The 14,015-nt window shown below is 38.5% G+C and overlaps 1 long non-coding RNA gene across 1 annotated transcript; it reads right to left on the reverse strand.

Moving 5' to 3' along the window:
- Positions 1–2,070: 2,070 nt before the first annotated feature.
- On the reverse strand, positions 2,071–9,910 carry LOC122553984 (uncharacterized). Its single transcript, XR_006312895.2, has 3 exons — positions 9,780–9,910; positions 4,617–4,718; positions 2,071–2,405 (listed from the first exon to the last, which is right to left on the reverse strand). It is a non-coding gene; the product is annotated as an uncharacterized LOC122553984 (long non-coding RNA).
- Between the last annotated feature and the right edge of the window lie 4,105 nt (positions 9,911–14,015).

Below are 14,015 nucleotides of genomic sequence, written 5' to 3' on the forward strand. Positions count from 1 at the left end.
AGATTATGCTGAATTTACATAACACATTGGTTAGACCTCAGCTGGAGTATTGTTTACAGTCTGGCCCCAAACAATAGGAAGGATGTGAAAGCATGGAGAGTATGCAGGAGAGGTTTACTAGAAAGGTTCCAGGGTGAGAAACTTCAATTGGAAGGAGAGATTGGGAGGTTGGGGCTATTGGAGAGAAGATTGCGAAGAGAAGATCTGATGGAAGCTTTCAAAATCATGAGAGGTCTGAACAGAGTAGATAGGGAGAAATTACTCCTAATCATTAAAGGATTTAGACTAAGACGTCACTAATTGAAAACAATTTACAAATGTGATGTGAGACCAATTTTTTTTGTACACCATGGAGACAGGTTCAATTAAGGCATTCAAGGGGACTTTAGATGATAATTTGATGAGAAACAATGTGCAAGGGGATGAAGCAAAGCCAGGAGAATGGCACTGAACCACATGATTATTTTGAAAGCCTCTGCAAAAAAAATGATGGGCAATATAGCCTCCTTCTACAATGTAATAAATTTGTGATTCTTCTAGAGGTGAAGATCCAAAATGTATTTAATGCCTCCCCTTCTGAGGGAGGCTTCACCCTCTCTTTGTTGCTTCGTTACTGACTCCCTCTCTGTGTGCTAGAGCTGTTGAGCTTCTAATAGGAGCTGCAGACCTGCCCAGCTCTGCCTACCTGCTGGATTTAAATTGCCTGCCGAAGGTACGATCATGGGAGAAGGAATCCAGCCTCCTGTCTGAATGTGCTGACCACCCGGAAACTAGCCCAAAAAAATAGGTCCGGCTTCAAAAAGCTATTAAATCCAATTGAACAGACTGATGATATATTTATATTTAAACTTAATGATAAATACTATATCTAAGTTATATTAATCATTTTAATTCTACCTTTCTTCGGCAGATGTGGCTGCTTGCATTGAACTTTGCAAACAGGCCTCAAGCTGATGCTGGGCCATGTATTTGCATTTGCAAAGGGCCTATTATACTTTTCCAGGTTGTGCCCTGAACCTCTACAGAGAGTCCTTCATCAATCTAGTGAGTGTTGGACTTCTAATGTGGAATGAACACACACTGTGTTGAACATTTAGCTGTTCACCTTATGCCCTGTGCTAGATCAATCTCTCACCTGCAACATGTGCCTGGAATTTCTGTGGCAAACACACTGTACAGGCTAAAAGTAAATAGCCATTCCCTTTGTGGGGTTGGGGGTGGGGGAATTACAACCAATCTGGTGATATCTCCACACAGTCAAGGGGTTAGTCCAATTCCAGTCTAAATGGTTGGCCCTGGCCAGTTAGGCATTTTGTATTAGGGAAGTTTGGGTAGATTTGTGACCTCAGTATGGGCCTCAGTACATCCCCCCCAGGACATCTGCAACTAATCAGGGGATAATGCATTGGTCAGTCAGGATGCTGTGGGTGCATCAGTCCACGGGCTGGACTGGGCTGTTCTCAGTAGGTGTTGCCCTGTCAAGTCAGGTCAGAGGGTGTGCCACAATCATCCTGGAGATTCAGGAATTCATGGTTAGAGGCAGATTAGGGTCAGCCTGTGGATTCCTGGGGAGAGCGGGAAGCTCAAATCTGGGTTAATTGGTCTAGGTCACTGACAGAATGACTACAGTAAAAACAGGGCAATTCAAGGTAAAAGCGTAGGGTCTCAGAGGATAGGAGAGGATCATGTGCTCTGGGAGGGGAGGTTTTCAGAAGCCACAATTGCTCTGATCTCAAAATGAAGAGAGTATGGTCAGGATATGGCAATTTGCAAAACTAGGGCCTCAGAGGGTAAACTGGCGCCAGCAATGGTTACATAATGGCTTGAATGGAACCAGGGAAGGATTAAAAGGCATGTGGGATACAGATACAGCAACACAAAAGAAAGGATGAAAGATGGGCGATCATCCTGCAACTCAGGTGAAGCCTGCAAGCTCTCACAAGGACACAATAGTAGAACTTTGCCATCTTTAATCCAAATTCAACTGGTCAACAGAAATACAAAATGGCTGCCACCACATGCAAAGAATCCCATTAAAGTAGTAGCAATTTAGGTATGAGAAGCGTAAAAGGACTGCACTATGATTTTTAATATGCTGTTATTTAATTTATATTGAAAAATGATGACATACGTCAGTCCCATAGATTTCAAGAGTAAAGAAGTAATAAATTCATGTAAAGTTCTTTAGTTTTATATTCACCCATTATTAAAGCAAAAACGTACCTCGATTATCTGGAAGATACAGACCGGGAGTATTTCATTCGGTTAATTGAATTCTGGATAAGCGAATGCCGGACAACGTAGTTTAGCCAAGCATTGGGACCTTGCAATCTTGCTGGATAATCCAATATTCGGATAATTGACTCCCAGATAATCGAGGTTCCTCTGCCATAGTATACAAATATCTAAATCCAACAGAAAGATGCCAGTGACAGCAAATAATGTCTACAGAGACACACTGGGGCAATTATTACTGAAGCAGAGAAAGATCTGAGGAGATTTAATAAAAGGATTAAAACAAATTAAATGTTATTGTTAGAATGAATAGGAAAATACATCTCCCTTGGCTAAGTACATATCTTAATTTAAATGCAAAGTTGTTAAATATTAGCAATTCTGTACTGTGTGTTCTATATACAAGGTACAACACATTGATAACTTCTCATGCTTACTGTTGTCTGATACATGAGGTAAACAGTTATGACAGTGATTTTAACCTGCAGAAGGAGTTAAAGGTTCACTGGTAACTTTGCTGTCCTGGAGTTACTAGGAGCTGATCAAGTTCAATTATAATGTATTCAACCCAAGCAGACGACATGAACGCTCGCCAAAGCTAGGGGCTTTCTCTGTCCTTCAGGTTCTGATGACCATTCACATCTGACTGAAGCTAACGTTATGTGATGAGCAGGAAGAGCCTTCAAGTTTCTGTCAGTCTGACCCAACAGCAAAGTGCATCTGAGGTCTGCCAGGCCCAAAGAGATAAATTATCAAAGCAATAATCACTTCTTGTTAAGTTAAGGAACATTCAGCTTATCTTCCTAATGTTCTGGGCTGAGCAGGCTACCTCTGAGTCATATAATATTCTGCTGGAAGTGTGCGGAGATGTTGTTCAGTGAATTTTAAATGAGATCCAGGAATTAAAACCTGCTCGCGCAGTAGCTGAGCTTGTTACTCATTGTATGGAAACCAGTCCAGAGCGAAAGTCAAGGCTTTTGTCTTCATTGGCTGATTAGTTGTCTTGTGGAATGAATTTGAGAACTGAGATTGAATTTAGTGAAGGCAGCTGATGTCCTGCCATCAGACTGAAACCAGGAGGTGATCCTGCTGCAGCGGGTGACAGGACTCAGGGCAGCTTTTTGCCAGTGGCCACTGCCAGGATCATCCTCCAGGAGACAGTGAGGTCTGCAGATGCTGGAGATTAGAGTTGAGAGTGTGTTGCTGGAAAAGCACAGTAGGTCAGGCAGCATCTGAAGAATGTGCAGGACCATCAGCCAGATAAGCCCCAAGAGTTGCCATCTCAAATAGAGAACAGACAATTCAGTAGCTGTAGCAGCGCCACTGCAATTGGTGGCCACTGCTGGGACTGCACCTGCAGGACAAAGATGCTGCAGTGATGACCTTCAAAAACAGGTAAATGGGATTGGGGTATGCTGAGAACATGTAGTCCCCCAGTGATTGGCAGGAATGTGGGTGCTGGCTAATACTAGTGGTGCTGATGCCATGAAGATGGCCACTGCTACTGAGATGGCTCCTCGTGGACCATTGAGTGCTCATAAAGGAAGCTATTGACCAAACTCCCTCATCCCACCTCACCACACCCCAAAGCCAGAACCTACTGAGAAGTGCTCTACTGGTATACAAGTCTATAATAATCGTAAAAATATTCATTCATGGGATGTAGGCATCACTGGCTGGGCTAACATTTGTTGTCTATCCCTAATTACCCAGAGGTCAATGAAAGAGTCAACCTGTAGGTCTGCAGCCATGTGTTGGACAAACTCAGTAAGTCCAGCAGTATTCTTTCCGAAGGATATCCCTGAAACAATTAGGTTTTAATGATAACCGACTGTGGTTACACGGTCACTGTTAGAAGGATATTCCACCAAAGCAGTGTTATGTAACAATTGATAATCAAGACAGCAAGAATCCTTTTAACATGAAAAATGTGCTCGGTTTTCTATCCATGTGTTGGCATTTACATTTTTAATATGACTTGGGATGAAAAAACAGAGCCACAGAGATTTGGCTGCCTTAATGGTGGAGGAGAAGAAATCTAGTTTGATGAAGTACTCCTGATGCTGACATGACATCTCTGGCTCAGGCATGTACACAGCATGGAAGAGGGTTGCACATGTAAAGATTTTAGGTATGGCCTAGTCGCTGAAGTCAGAAGACCTGTAGGACATCCAAAGCACCTCCTCGAGTTCTTGGAAGTGCCAAACAAAGACCCTGAACATTGAGTTTTTTAACACTTGCTGACAGCAGTGGGATACTGACCAATGAGCATCGCCATGATAGTCAATGGCCACAGTGGCTTGGCAACAGTTACTAAGACCAGTAGCAACCACCCAGAATGTCATCTGATAACAACCGATGGCACTTGTGGCAGAACTCACCTCCCAATTGTTCACTTCTGCCATTGGCTCAAGTGTACCAAGCGAAGCTGCCCCCATTCCCAGTAGATTGGATATCCATCATCTTGTGCAGATGGAAGGATGCTGGCAAGTAAAAACAACAACTTATCAGAGTCAAACACCTATTTTTTTCTAACAACTGTGAAGGTAAACCTTTAGCAAATAACTTTCCTTCTGAAACACTTACCCTGCTAACGTTGGAACTTTTCGGGCTATATATTTTATATTTCTAGTCAGTCCTTCAAAAATGCTTGTTAGTCAAGAAGCACTGACATTTTTTACATGAATTTTATCTTTCATTTAAACACAGGTGGCAGAGAAAACACACAGGATGAGTTCCTCTTGTTTGGCTCTTCAATCTAATTACAGCTGGTTGATTTTCCTCCATTAGGTATATAAAATTGCCTCTTTGGAAATATAAAAAGATGTACAAAATGTTGCAACATAACCGCATTTTATTTTTTTAAAATGCTTTTTTTTTACAAATGAAGTGCAAATAGTGGTCTATAACCTAGATTTTTCCAAAAACCCTGTTTCCAAAAGTGATATTAGAAACTAATATTGTGAACCAATATTTCTCTCTAATTACAAATCATGCCATTTTTGATCTATACTGCTCCCTTCTGTTGACTAAAAGTCCCTTTGGTTTTGGTTAGATATCTATTAGTTTTATTTGATGTTAAAATTGGTTTTAACAGAGAAGGCTTTAATTCATTTTAAAAGGTTTAATCTCTGGTCAAGTTTGACAAATTAATCAATGATCAGAGAATATACATTCCAACAGTCACTGCAATACCTGTTTATTTTTTCCAAGAGTTCCACCAGTCTCCACCATTCATCTACCCTTGGCATTAATGATGTAGCTTGTGGAATTATGTCAACTCTGTCAAACACAAGTGTGCAATCTGTGAGATTTCAACAGAAATATCATCCACACGACCAAAATTGTGCACTGTCATGTGGAGCACAGCCAAAGAAAATCACATCAGCAAATGGCAAAATATGGAAGAAAAGAAATCAATTCTACATTTTTTTTGCAATGAATCAACTGATGGTTAAATACTGGCTGCAAACTATTAATTACAATAATTCTTCCAGTTCAGATGTAGAGAGAATTCTCATCAAAATGTTAAAGGAACCAAAAAGCTGCTGATAAATCATCCAGGATGTCGGATAACTAAAGTATATCATGCACGGAATCCAAACTAGGAAACAGTTTAGTTTATACAAATGATTGATGTAGGAACAGGTGTTGGTGCTAAATGGGATTCAGCATCTGAGACATAAACGGTGAAAAAGGAGATATTGGTTTTTCAGATTTTAGGTCTGGCCTAATAGCTGAAGTCAGAACACCAGTAGAACATCCAAAGCACCTCTTTGACAGTTCTCACAAGTGCAGAACAAAGACCCTAAACTGTGATGTTTTAACACAAGCTGACAGCAGTGGGAGATGATAACATTGTCTATTGACCAATGAGCATCGCCATGATGGTCAGCAGCCACAGTGGCTTGGCAACTCTGTTCATTAAGTGTGATACACTTCTGCAGTGTGCAATCTTCAGAAGTAACTAAGTTCCATACCTATAACAAATGATGCAGATGTAACTTCTGCTTATTGATTCTCCTTGCTGTGTTGTATAGATGGGTATGAAACTATAAAGTAAGTTGTGAGTGTGTCATTGCGTTTAAGAATGCGATGGAATTGATTTTACACAAATTTTCTTGGTTACGGTCATCATTATCTTTGGTATTTGATACTGCACATGTTCCCTCTGCTATTGGCTTTAAACTATTCTATACTATACTTTACAACAAACATTGAGAGTTATTAAATAAATCTTATGACATCATTGCTTCATAACTCCATCAGTGATAGCAGACTATAAATAAATCTTTTTCTTTTTAGTTGGCTGCAATGACCAATGAATTGTATCACCATTTACAGCAGATCCTAAGAAGTGCAGAGGCCTGAATCTTACCTAGTTTTTGGCAAAATGTCAATTTCATTGAGTTTGTTGGAGGGTTTCTCTCCATAATGTCTGGTGGATTTTATCACACTATTGTCCCAAACCATCCTCATTAACTACCAACCCACCCTACAGAGCCCTGCTTCTCTGAAGCTCACCCAATTCTCCCACTTGCTCCAACCATTAGGAACTTAGCACTGTTTGGATATCCTGGACTGCTCTGGCATTCCTGGAAGTAATGCCATCTTTAAAGGGCTATTGCGCATCCTGCACAATGCTTAAAATTTGCCCCAGACATGGCAGAGAAGAGGAATTTTGTGTCCTATCTTGCATATAGGTACGTGGAGGTCCTAGTGGATGAAATGGTGCAGAATAGGCCATCCACGATCCCCAGGACTGGCAGGGGAGGCCACAACACAAGACCCTGCCACTCTAGGTCTAAGGTTCCCATCTGGGTCAGCGTGGTCTCAGCTGCCTAGCGGAATGCCCACTAGGACCATCTCCATTCCACCAGGGTAAGTGTCACTATGTTCTCTCCGTTAATTCACGCTTGCACTATCTTTGTTACTACACTGGCCCTACCACTGTCACTGTAGTGTGCAACATCATGCCTCACCCACCCTCATGCCCCATCCCCTAAATTCCAAATGGTTAATCCTGCATTGCCTCTGCGCTGCCTACTCACTCACTCAGGGCACCGTATGGTAAGGGTGTTACTGGTTAAGTCAGCATTTATTACCCATTTCTACTTGTCAGGAGTGCAATAAAGAGTCAACCATATATGACTGGAGTCATATATAAGCCAGACCAGGTAAGGATGGCAGATTTCATTCTCTAAAGAACATTAGTGAACAAAATGGGTCTGTTTTTATAACAATCGACAGTGGTTACAGGGTCACCATTGTGCTAGCTTTTCATTCCAGATTTGTATTGAATTTAAATTTCACCATCTGTCCTAGTGGCATTCAACCCCATGGTGCCAGAAGATTGACCTGGGGTTCAGGATAACTGATCCAATGACGTTACTGCTACCTATTGCCTCCCCCCGAAAGATGCTATTCTGTTTCTCATTCAACATTTTATTAATGACTGCACTGCTATTTGAACTATTATCCTTTACTATTTTCCACATTATATATTATTAAAGGAAATCTTTTCCCTTTTGTCATTAAATAAACAATGATGCACTGAAGTTGTAAGTGCTTCTATGGAAAATCAATTCAAAAAGGCCGATTAGCTGAACTTAAAGTTTGTGCATGTATAACTGTACCTGTTTGGCTTTGTGCCTGCAATGCACAGCAACAAACAGCATATGGAACTCACCAGATACTCAATCTCCTCTCCACTAAATTGCACCAGACCACACTACAATAAAAAGACTCACGTTTGGGTGTGCTGTATGCCTGCCAGGCAAAACTCCAAAGCCTGCAATTAGTCCATAACTGGTGGACCCAAAAAACGTATTGTCTTAGCTGGTATATAATTATCTGTTATGATGAACTATGATTGTGAAGGCCATTGTCTTTCGGCCCGGATCTGTGAGCAGAGCAGTTGTCTCTGACAGAAACCTAGGAGTGGACTTTCCATTTAGCGTCTATGCCTGAGTGATTTTTTCAGTCTCTTGTCGGCTGGGTGAAATACACAGCGTTTCTGCATGATTTCTTGAGTTGATGAGAAGCAATTATGCCTTAAATGAAGTCATTCATGTCTGCATTTTTGTTTGCATATTTTTCAGTGTTCACCTGTTATTAAACCCATCTTTAACTGTAAGTTACTTTCAAACAGATTTTGTCGCCAACACAATTTTGTTATCAAAAGAAAACAATGTGAACTCACTGGATGTTTTCGATGGAAGTTAGCCAAGCAGGAATTTATATGTGAAAAATGGGGTAATGTCAGGTATAAAACATTTCAACACCAAAATGAGAGCAGGCTTTTATAGAGTACAATTTTTCTGTTTATTTTCATCATGACTACATATTTTGCATCTCGTGTTTCAAAAACCATGTCCATAAACTCAACAGATTTTGCCAGACATAGGAATACATTTTCTTCCAGCGCAAATCCTTGCTTCCTGAAATTGTGCTATATTCTATCTTTTTGTTTCCATGGTTATTTATTAACTTTCATCAACCTTCACTTATGCCAAAACCTGCCAGATTTTTATTAACCTATAGCTTGTTACATTTAACATGATAACTGGGCTGTTATTTAAGATCTCTATTCCTAATAAAAGACTAAATTGTCTCATAATAACTTAATTTAGCAGTATTGCAGTGAGTAGTGGTTTACTTTTAAAGCAATTTATTAAACAGAGACACCAATTTATTTCCTTTACACTTTGGATGCCTAACAAGGTCTTTTATGATTGTGGTTTCCAAGGTGATGTTGGGCACATTGTACCTAGATGACACTGGTGTCATGAAAATGAATAAAGGAGAATAAAGTGCACCAAGCCATGCAAATTTACATGCCATTACTGCTAATATTTCTCATTAAATGTCCACATTTTTGTTGCGATCTGTCGCAGCCATAATTTTCTGAATCTGCTGTTGCTCATACTATTCATAATAAGAGTGTGATTTATATGCCATAACTGTAATCGGGATTTGGTGTTTAAATAGATTTATTTTAATTGCAACCTAATATAGTTGCTCAAATGATTATCACTCCCAATGTCATAGTTATCAAATATAATTGTTGTGAGTCTTTGAAACATATATCCTCAAACCCAAACAATATGCTCACGAACTGGAGGTAAAAATATGAAATATTAATTGCCTGCAAGGCATGCACTTGAGAAAAATGTTAACAAAAGTTAATTTGCAAAGGAATGATTTTGATGCTTGGATATTGGGTAGGGCAACAACTGCACAAAATGCTAACGATGGGTGTACTTTGGTTGTTAAATCTGCTGTTAAACATGAAAAGAAATTACAGATACTTGCATGACTGCACTATCTGCTGTAGGTAGAGGCTGGCAGTAGAACTTCAGGAGGACTGTGTTAAGGTGACCCCTGCCGTCCACTGCTAGAGCTGCAAACTTTGCAAAATCAGCAAAAAAAATGGCTAAGAGCAGTGTTGGGCTTTTCTTTTTTCTTTTAAATATGCTTCCTTCAAGTATGCCTCCAAAACCTCCTACAGCTTATATAAGAGATTACTAAAGGCTCTGACTTACTTCATTGGAAATTTGTCGGAACATTCACTTCCTGAAAGCGAGGCCCTGTGCCTGCTCTGTGATGCCAGTTATCGATTGTTTTTCTCCCCTGTTCTTAACAAAGGTTTTCTTTTTCTCTTTCCCGGCAGGGCTCTGTAATGACCCATAAAATCAAAATAGATTTTTGAATTCCAAGGACACACTTGAACAGTCATGTTTTTGCAGGATGCTTTTCTATTATCAAGTGTTTGCTGCAGTTGGTAATGTTAGAGAAGTAAGAACTAAGCTGCCTGAACTATGTCATTCCATTAATAATATAAAGGCAGAAATAATTAGTTAAGTTTAATTGTGTAATTCAAAATTAACCACATATCTGCATACTTTCTGATGGGCAATTACTTTAAATCTTTGCCGCAATACTTGGATGTTTTTACTTATGCCATGCTTCCAGAAACCTTCCCATTATCCCAGCACCTCCTTATGATCTTGAGACCCCAGATCCCCTTTAGCTAACTCTCTGACATTTCCATGAACTACACGGCTGAAACGTTATACAGTAATTAATGTTGATCCTAGCACACACGCAGCCTGCAGTACAAATTAGAATGGAAAAGGTTATCATAATATTTTGCTAGTCCATTTGGCAGAGTTGAACAGCTCCCTGTGGGAGATGAGTAGCAACTGCATTTTGAAGTTTGTTTTGGGACTCTGCACTTTTAAGCCGACTGCTAGTTTTTGAAACACTTAAGCAGAGAAAAAAATAGGTCCAACATTTGACACAGCCCACATTCATGTGTATTATGTTTTTCAACATTTTGGGTTCCTTACAGGTTGTCTGACTTGTGACAACATTAACCACAAATGTATCGCATCACAATCAAGTAATGTGGCAGGAATTGGTAACTGCAAAAATGACTGAAACTTCATCATCGAGGGAAAAATCAAGCTTGAAAAGTTCAATTTCAGGTACAACCAACAGCTGGAATTCCTCTGGCTATCAATGATGTCTGAGAAAACACCCAGAGACTAAATAATTTAGATTAAATATTTCTGACCTGTATAATTGTTTAAGAGAGGTATTCAGTCACTAGCTGAAAGAGGTCAACCAGCTGTAGAACAAAACTAAGCTACAATTGTTTGGAAATATGATCTTGCATTTGGATAAGTGGATGGATTGTAATGTAGGCTGTTAGAATTTTGTGTGACAATATGTGCCTGAAATGTAGTGAATGAGATTAGAGAACCTTGCATGGTAATAAGGTTTTTTTTACATTTTGTCTCTAAAGATGCACCATGAATTATAATAATGCTATCAGAGTTCCAACCACATTTCCCAGCAGCAAATGAAACAGTTGCATTGAAATGTACATAGGAGTCCTCTTCAGAAATCAAAAGAGAATGCTTTAAAAGTCTCCTCAACTATTTTTATATTCCAAGACTGATTGGCTTCATATAAAACAAAAGTTTATAATGCTATCCAAGCAAGTCATTACACCCTTCAAAATCAGCATGGTGACAATAAGAAGTGCAGTGCTTTAGACTTCTCCACAATGCATTTTTTTTTTGCTCATGATAGTATTAATGGGCATACTTGTCAGTATGAAAATATACCATTGGCAATAAAGTAGAAGAAACCCTGCTGCTCTTCAACTGTGATGGAAAGGTTTGACTTTAGCAGTGAAAATACCCACAATTCATCACTCTTTACAGAAAGTCAAAACTTACAATCACAACAAAGAAGAGAAAGCTTCTAGCAATATCCATGGGAATATATGGAGGTGGCCATTTTAGTCTTGCATCATTCTTAATCGGAATTGTGTGTTTTTAAAAAATATATATATTTCTACACTGCAAGGTCAATTTTGCCTTTCTATATTTCAATGACAAATGTTACATTAATTGTGTGACATTTTAAAGCATCCATATATCATTTCAAAGAAATAAACAATGATTGAATACAATGTCTTTGATCATGAAGCTCTGCAGTGCTTTTACTTTGTTGTGTACTGGTTATATGCACTTTATTTAATACTGGGACAATTGATTTTATTTACTAGTTTATTGGTGTAAGAAAACTAACGTAAGGAAAAAGTCATTGAAGACAACATTAGGAATTTAGTGTTACTTGCTTTCAAATATACATAAATTATTTCTGGAATTATCTTTAATTTTATTTTATCAATTGATATTAATTGCATTTTGACAGCAAAATTAAAAGTGCATCAAGGGTTTTACAAAATGCATTTGCGAAAAATATTGTTGATTAAGAAAAACTATTGCATTATCTTTTCTCTAACATTATTATGCATCATTTCTGAGAATTCAACTTGCAAATAATGTGTTAAGGAAATTGTGGTACCTGTATTTCGAAAGCTGCACAGCATTTTACGCACTGATAATGTATTATCAGACTTACAAATTGTTTTTTGCCAGTGTCACTTGTAGTCATTCAGAATTTTGCGCTTCATCAATACAGGAATTTCAAGCTATTTATATTCAACCTACTGGTCTTTATTCACATATTGAGAAAGTAAAACTGCCAGGATTAAAATGCCCATTTTTAATTCCAAGCCTGATTTTGTGATCGAGGTTTTTTTTCGTTCTCGAGGACCTACCTTGGTATGCTTCGTATTTCCTTTCTTTCATTGTCGACTTCAATTGATTATTGATCCAGTACCTGCGAACTAGAATCCCCGGGTTGATCAGTGCCTGCCCCCTGGTGACTGTATTGGAAAATGCAAACGCTGCGAGTTTTCTCTGTTCCCCATGTATTCGAGTATTGAGGGCATTTGCTATCCATGAATGTTGCACCTACCTCTGCAACACTGAGCATTCAAAGGTTTTTTTTAATGTAAGTTGTTAATAACAGCTGTCACAATGTGTACTATGCCCACAGTGTGTATGCAATCTGTATTATCTCTTCACAATCTCCATCTTTTGAACCTGAATTATTTCCCTGCAGATATTAATATGGCATCGAAAACAAAGATCACTCATCGTACATTAGACAAAGGAATTTCATTAAGTTCAGTCAAATGATGTGTTTGAAAGGCATTATTAAATTGCTTTCCTGTTTCTCTTATTTCTTGCACTCCTATGTGTATTTCAGAAGAGCAGGGAGAATGATGTCTCAGATACATGGTTTGAAAATTATTTGGAATGAGGTAGAATATTAGTTTTGGATTTTTTGTTTTTTACCTGACTTACATGAGTGGATTAATCTGCTTTGAACTTTGTGATTGGAATCCCTGTCCCTTCGAATTTCTTTACATGGAGACTGTTTCATGCAATATTAAGCCAATGTGATTTCAAGTGAAAAATAGCACATATGTTTAATTAAATGTGAAATCTTTATTTGTGCAAAGTCGCTTTAGTACGGGGGTTATACTTGCTGCATTTGAATCCAAGATAGCCATAAATAGATAAAATAAAAATCAATCATTGAACAAAGGATGTTTCATTCATTGCAATCAGTTTGGTGTGTTGTTTGAGAAATTATAATAGATAATTGTATACACTTGATTTTTTTATGAGACTCAGGAGTGTGCATATCTTGTACAATTTTGTTTAATTCCAGAAATGAGCATTGCTTTCAACCACCTGTCACAGAGATGGCTTGTGTAATTTTTGCACAGCTAAATGTATTTTTTACAATATTTCAGAAATCCATGTTGTTTTGCCATCATGGTAGTAGCCCAGTTATGTGATGTCCATCTAGTCCATTTTCATTGGAATGCATACAAACTGACAAGTACTTAAAGGTTTCACAAACACATCAAAATCACAAGGGAAGGGTCACTGCTTCTATTGGTTTAATGTTTGTTATTTAATGATAAAGAGATAGTTGGAATGTGATTTTTGTATACCTTCGGTGATGGTAGGTGTGCATCACAAATGTGAAATGTTTGTTGTGAAGAAACAGACTGCAGGTGTGGAATGCCCTGAGGAAGAGCAAAGTGATATCTCTGCAGGTGTCAGTTAAATAACAGGAACTTCCCTGTTCTGTCAACACTTTTGCTCCTTCGTCATGCTTTAGAATTGGATTGAGAACTTCGAGTTGGAGAAGATAGTGTTATTACCATTAGTACACTTAAAAAAATCTGGTTAATTTACAGATAAAGTTTAAATTTGTTATCAATGGACAGAGCAGAATCAAGTGACTGAACATGCTGCCCCTAGTTTGCATGTCCATGTGTTTGTAAACTTGTGGTTCATAATAAAGGACACACCTTTGTATCATTTTGTTTTTGCAGTTAA

This window comes from Chiloscyllium plagiosum, unplaced genomic scaffold, assembly GCF_037043375.1.
Source record: "Chiloscyllium plagiosum isolate Xiang-an unplaced genomic scaffold, Cpla_swu_hap1 HiC_scaffold_8, whole genome shotgun sequence".
In the NCBI taxonomy this organism is placed as follows: Eukaryota; Metazoa; Chordata; class Chondrichthyes; order Orectolobiformes; family Hemiscylliidae; genus Chiloscyllium; species Chiloscyllium plagiosum.